The sequence below is a fragment of the Elaeis guineensis genome, chromosome 11 (genome assembly GCF_000442705.2).
Source record: "Elaeis guineensis isolate ETL-2024a chromosome 11, EG11, whole genome shotgun sequence".
Lineage (NCBI taxonomy): Eukaryota > Viridiplantae > Streptophyta > Magnoliopsida > Arecales > Arecaceae > Elaeis > Elaeis guineensis.
The window spans coordinates 94,508,408-94,515,907 of record NC_026003.2 but is presented as its reverse complement, the minus strand read 5'-3'; the positions used below and the strand labels follow the sequence as shown (position 1 = coordinate 94,515,907).

At 37.4% G+C, this 7,500-nt stretch overlaps 1 pseudogene; it reads left to right on the top strand.

The window, feature by feature from the left end:
• Nucleotides 1-2,216: 2,216 nt before the first annotated feature.
• Nucleotides 2,217-7,500, top strand: part of LOC105036272 (uncharacterized) — an 18,134-nt pseudogene continuing 12,850 nt past the window's right edge.

Genomic DNA, 7,500 nt, shown 5'->3' with positions numbered 1-7,500 from the left:
TATTATATGTGAATATTTAAAAATATTGGATTTGTATTAAATTAGCATAAAATATATTTTTATGTTTATTTGCAACATTGTTCTTGAAAATTATATAATATCTGAAATATCTAGTTGAGATATTTGTTACTTACTGGGCTGTCTAGCTCATTACCTTTCTTTCTATTTTTCAGATTCAGATAATTAATTTCGAGCGTAGGAACAAATATTGGGACAGAGCTTTTAGAGGCGAGTTTTAGCATTGTCAACTTCATTGAACTTAGATTTATTGTTTTAGTAAAATTTTATTGGATGTAAGACATTTGATTTAATTACTTGAATTAAAGTTGAATAATAATTATTTGAATTTATTCCGCTGTGATGTATTGATATCGTGATGAGATGCCTTGCATGCTTATGAAGAGAGTTCTTTATAAGTATGCGGCGGTTGCCATGACCCTCGATTCATAATCTCAGATCGGAGGCGTGACATATATATATATATATATATATATGGTGATATATATGTTGGTAGTGCCTCCATCTGCCATGTATGATGTAAAATGTGGATGTCTCCATTCGCCATGTGCGTAAAAAAAAATTAGGGGCAATGGCCCGGGAATGCGTTGCAGGCATTGCAAGCATCTATAGGTTTGGGGAGCCGGAGCTGATGATAAATCGACGGCTGCAATCTACTATAGCATAGGGTGGTATGAGGAGGCGGTGCCAGTGCTGGAGCGGGTGGTGGTGATGATGCTGTGGGCTAAAAGGAGAGCATGGAGATCAGAGGGTTTCTTGGGTTCTAATTGAGGTTTTTTCTTGAGAATATGGGTTTCTGTGCAAATCATGGCGACATAAGCCACAAAGGGCTAAGGAGGAGACGACGGTGCCGGTGTTAGAGCGGGCGGTGGCGGCGGTGCCAGGGGTTGGAAGTAGAGCATGGAGATCAGAGGAGTTTCTTAGGTTTCGGTTGGGGTTTTTTCTCGAGCATATAGATTTTTATGCGAGTTGTAGTGGTTTTTTCTATCTCTTTGATGTCATAACTTCTATTTTGCTATAAATGAATTCCTTTTCAAATTTGATTCATATGCGGACCAAAAGATCACTTCAAGCAGCCCGGCATGGAGATCATCATTGGTCAATGTCCCGTAACCTCACTTATGTCATGTATGACTAGTCACAGTAATACATCAATGCATTTACTTGATTTTGAAAAGACAACAGCTAATATTACTACCACAGAGAAGCTGATGGCTAATTGCTTTGGAATGGACTACCATTTTCTTGACTTTAAAATGGATTAACATTTGACTTGACAATAGACCATCGTTTACTTGACTTAAAAATAGACAGCCATTTACTTGACTTGAGAATGGACCATTTATTATTATAGCATAAAATGCTGTTTCGAACTCCGGTGCAAGGAAAGTCTTGTTTCCACCATATATAGATCTGGATACCACACAACAAAATTTGAACTTCCTATTTTGTAAATTATCACCTCCAATGCACTAAATCATGATTGTGAAATTCTGGATGAACCTCATGGTTCATGGTGTAATTAATGCCATGCCATCTAAGTTTTCACGTGCAGCACAGCTAAACCATTCCTCAACTCATGATGTGCTTAAAATCCCATAAAAAATTTTCACCCATCTTCCCCCCCCCCCTAACTACGACGAATGGGTTGTACTCGTCATCCAAAAGTTAATGACGAATCAGAATGGTGACATTATGTTGCTATTTATAACACATTGAAATGTTAACAATCCTTCTACTAATTAAGAGGAAGCCAACCAAGTCCGAAGTAAACCTTTAATTTTACCAAAATAACCATTAAAAAAAAAATAATCTCATATATACCATATCGACGTCACAAGCACCAGGCTATGTATGAAAATCACCCCTGGAAGGTATACCTCAAAGTTGCTCTTAACTTTCAAACAAACTAATAAATATGAGATACTAGAAAAGAACCAAAAGCAAATTAAAAGATTAGCTCAAATAAAGAATAAGAATTAAACCTTCTCAGTAACCAGGGAAAGGCAAGTATAGTTCGACCTAAAAGTCCAAGAGAAAAACAAATCCGGCACAACTCACCACAACATCCGCACAAGTCAAGCACCCACTCAACTGTCCAAATCAGCATAATTCCATAAAATGGAATATACTTTGGAGTCACTTGACATATAAAAAAAGGAGCATGTAAGTGATGAGAAGCCACCTCTCATAGCTTTTCCTCCCTTCTTTCCATCTTTTTGGAGTGGTGTGAGGTTCTACTCATATGGCTGTTTGTAGTAGTTGGCATTCAAATGCATCCGGACTTCTTATGCATGTCATGTTGATCATGCTCTTCCTCTTATGTCTCTGCCTTGGTGGTAGAGATGGTTCCATGGTGGAGGGGAGCTGCATAGAGAGTGAAAGGAGAGCTCTGCTTTCCATCAAAGAAGACATGTACGACCCTGACCAGTGGCTCTTCTCTTGAAAGGACCATGACTGCTGCGGATGGAGTGGAGTGGGCTGCAACAATATCACGGGCCATGTGGTAAAGCTCAATCTCAGATACCCATATGACTGGGATGTCCAATATGAAACTATGAAATTTTCAGGTCCAAGTAAGGTAAATCCTTCTTTGCTTGACTTGACGCATTTGAAGCACTTGGATTTGAGTTTGAACAATTTTTCTGGAGCTCAAATTCCCAAATTCATTGGTTCCCTTGTGCATTTAGAGTATCTCAACTTCTCCTATGCCGAGTTCAGTGGATCCATTACACCTGAGCTTGGAAACCTCTCGAACCTGCATTTCCTTGACATTAGTGGGTTTGCTTATTTTTCATATTATGAAAGGGCCTCCTTACTTGTTGATAGCCTTCGTTGGCTCTCCAACGTCCCTTCTTTGCACTCACTTGAGTTGAGTGGCGTCAACCTCTCAAAGGCAACCAACTGGCTTCATGAGATTAACATGCTCCCTTCTCTATTAGATTTGTGTTTGTCCTATACTGACCTCCCTATTGCGTCTGCTTCTATATCACATGTTATCCTCACATCTCTCATCATGCTTGATCTTTCTTGGAATTACCATCTCAATGCTACCATACCACATTGGCTGTTCAATATCAGCAGTCTCATGCATCTAGATCTTTATGGATGCGGTTTATCTGACAGTCTACTATTTGCTATGGGGGATTTACATAACTTGAAATTCTTAGATTTATCTAATAATCAAATTACCGAAGAAATTTTTTCCAACTTAGCAAACCTCATCAGCCACCTGGAACATCTAGATATGTCTCAAAACAAAATTAGTGGAAAGATATTGAGAAACAACGAGAACCTGCACAACTTGGTGGAATTGGATTTGTCTTATAATGAAATTACTGGAGATTTTTTCTAAAACTTGGAAAACCTCAGCCATTTGGAATATCTACGCATGGCTTCAAACAAAATTTGTGGAGAGATACCGAAAAGCATCAAGAACCTCCGCAACTTGGTGGAATTAGATTTGTCATACAATATAAATATAAGTGGAGAGATATCAGAATTCATTGGGAATCTAATTCACCTACTATTCGTACAGACCACGATGTGGAACAATTGATTCCAAAGAGGACAACAAGTTAGAGCATTCTTTCGACTCAGTGGCATGTCCTGTTGAGCTCCAATCACTTCATCTAAGAAATAATAGGCTCTCTGGAAAACTGCCTTCATGGCTAAAATATTGTAGACAATTGGTTGTTCTTGATCTTAGTGAAAATAGATTCTCAAACAACCTACCAATATGGATTGGAGAAAGCCTCAGATCACTGAGAGTTCTTTCTCTGAGGTCAAATTTCTTCAACGGAAGTATTCTAGCTCAACTATCATATCTTACTTTTCTACAAGTTTTGGACCTCGCTTGGAATAATTTTTCAGGTGCTTTGCCTCCATCATTTGGAAATTTAAGTGCAATGAAGAGGACACAGAATGTAGAAAAACCAATGCTTACAGACTTCAATGCGTACTATACAGAGGGCTTAGTAATGACCACAAAAGGAATAGAAATTGAGTATACCAGTGTGCTCTCATTTGTAATGAGCATAGATCTCTCATGCAACAATCTTTCTGGGATGATTCCAATAGAATTGGTAAATCTCCATGGACTGCGTTTCTTGAATCTCTCTAATAATCACTTCACAGGAAAGATTCCGAAAAATATTGGTGCCTTGACACGGTTAGAATCACTTGATCTGTCAGTGAACAATCTCTCAGGCATGATTCCCTCAACTATTTTTTCCATGTATTATTTGAATCACTTGAACTTGTCCAACAATAACTTATCAGGAAAAATTCCATGGGGAAACCAATTACAGACATTCTGTGATCCCTCCATTTGTAGTGGCAATCCTGATCTTCATGGATGGCCTTTTCCATGGTGCTTTAACGGTGCCCCTTCTAAAAGTCCATTTCAAAATAGAGGACAAGAGGAGGAACATGGAAATGGTGATGAGTCTGAAATGATATGGTTTCAAGCTTGCTCTGCACTAGGTTTTGTTATGGGGCTCTTGGGGTTCATCTATGTGCTCATGATCAAACGAGCTATAAGGATTGCTTATTTCCACATGATTGACAAGACGTACGATTACATCTATGCGCAAGTAGCAATAAGATTATCTCGTCCATCTCACACAATGGCTCAAGAAAAGGTACTTGGAAACCAAGATGAAAAGATTCTGAAATGACATGGCTTTATGCTAGCTCTGCATCAAGGTTTTTAGTAGGGTTCTAAGTGTTCATCTTGTTTAAACATGTCTGTATTATAAAGTGGGCATGCAACTTTGTTTTCACTTTTTTTTGGTGGGAGATGTGTCTGGCTCCCCATGTATACATATGCAAGTATGGGTTGTTATGCTACTAGCTTTGTTTACCAAGTGTAAGTACAGGCATACACATATTCATAGATAAGTTATCAAATTGTAAAAATACATTGCATTTAGTCTCCACCTTATCAAATTGTAAAAAAATCCCTTCACAAATGTGGAGAGATAATTACTAGAGAATTTGTCTTTTTCTTTAAAATGCAAGAGTTTTCATCAATAATATCATTTCCATGGTGCTTTAATGATTCCCCTTCTAAAAGTCCATTTCAAAATAGAGGAGAAGAGGAGGAATGCGGAAATGGCGATGACTCTGAAATGATATGGTTTCATGCTTGCTCTGCACTGGGTTTCGTTATGGGGCTCTTGGGGTTCATCTATGTGCTCATGATCAAACAAGCTATAAGGATTGCTTATTTCCATGTGATTGACATAACGTACGATTACGTCTATGTGCAATTAGCAATGAGATTTGCCAAATTGAAGCCCATCTTGCCCATCTTGATTAACAATGGCCAAGGCTAAGATTATCTCGTCATCTTTATGTGTCCATTTCACACAATGGCTCAAGAAGAGGTGCTTGGAAACCAGGATGCAAAGATTCTGAAATGACATGGCTTTGTGCTAGCTCTGCATTAGGATTTTTAGTAGGGTTCTATGTGTTCATCCTTTTTAAACATGTCCGTGTTAGAAAGTGGGCATGCAGCTTTGTTTTTACCTTTTCTTTTTTCTTGGTGGGAGATGTGTGTCTGGCTCCCTATGTATACATGCAAGTATGGGTCTGTTACGCTACTACCTTTGTTTACCATGTTTAAGTATAGGCATATATATATTCATAGATAAGTTATCAAATTCTAAAAGTGCAAACCATTTAGACTCCATCTTATCAAGAGAAAAAAATCCTTTCACAAATGTGGAGAGATAATTACTAGCTAATTTGTCGTTTTCTTTAAAACACGAGTTTTCATTAATAATATTTATCTAGGCATTAGGCATAGCTACAATTGATAATGAAGATAAATGTTTTGAGACCCATGTTGCACTGAAGGTTAAGAGTTTAGACCATTGAAATAGCAGTATATGTATTAAGAGGACCAAATGTTTTAAAGTATTTTATCACTCTTGAACCATAGATGTGAAGATGTTCAATTTTGTGGAATAATTTTTCATGTTTAAGAGATGCAACTTAAGGAATATAAATGCTTGTTCTTTATGTGCAATACATTATCATAGCTGACAAGCATCATGTTCATAAATATTTGTTAGCGAAACCGACTGCTGAAATTCTATGATCCCTCCATCTATTGTCTTGATCATGATCTTTATGGATGGCTGCTGCCATGATGCATTAATGATACCCCTTCTAAATCTCTCTTTGGAACAAGAGCTAAAGAAGTGGAACCTAGAAATAAAAAACATCAAAATCATAGATGCTAGCTATGATGTCCTATTGTGGGGATCCAGGGGTTTATCTATGCACTCGTGCTGAAACATATTGTTAGGATTGATCACTTCATCTCTATGCAATTGGCAATGAGATTTGCCAAATTGAAGCACATCTTGATGAACGGATTGAAGCCAAGGATAAGGCCAAGAATTAATGTTTTCTCATTAAGAAAAAAAAAACCACAAACAAAAGGCCTAGCATTCATGGAGATTGTACCATATTTTAATTTGAAATGGTTATTCTCATTTTTTTTGAATGGGGGGATGTTATTGCAATAACCTTCTAAAGAGTTACCCATGTATGCACATAATCAAGAACCCAAAAGTACAATATTGGGAAACTTGCTTTGCCTATTGGTTTGTTTTGATATTTTGTTCTTGTTGTTGCCCATAAGTGATCCCTCATATTTTCTTTTTTAGATATTCCTTGCATTTAGATTTGTACCAATACATTGGTGGAGCCCTCTAGACCTCCTATGCCAACATGGATGGATTTAAAAAAAATAATAAGAATCACAAACATTTACACCCATGCATATGGGCAACATAAGAAACCATGTTGCCATGTAAAAGGATGTGGATCAACATCTATCGATAAAATACCAAGCTCTGGATATTCCATTGTGGCTCTACCTTGTCCAGTTAAAATGGCCCTTTTCATCCATATTGCGGTGAAAATAGACCCACTTATCTGGCTTCTGGACGAAAACTTCAGAGCTTTTAGTAACAACAACTTACCATTCTACCATCAACAATTTTTTTATTGAAGATGGAGATCTCAAGATAACCATCTGCCTCAAGACTTTGAGCACAATGCCGTTTCTAGGAAGAATTGCCCCAAATGTTTTGACAGCTGCATTGCATTTTATGCTTAGGTATTGTAATTATGCGTGCATAAAGATAAGCGTGCTAATTAAATTGCTTTTGAAGAAGTGATCATTTAACTTGCATCATGTCTTGGCCATTTTCAGTACTCTAACCAAGTCCTCACCTGCGATAAACTTGATGAGAGATATTTCTGAGCATTAGTTCTCCACTTCAAGAATAGTGGTACTGAAGCAATTACGAACTAGACCCAGGAGATGGATGAAAAAAAAAAGCTAAAACCAGAAGAATGCGCACAAGAGAAGCCCAGCCATCAATTCTTTTTTTGAATTTTATTTTTTGTTTCTTTAGTTTCAGTTACTACTTCCATTAAAACTCACTTTGGTTGTCAAATTCG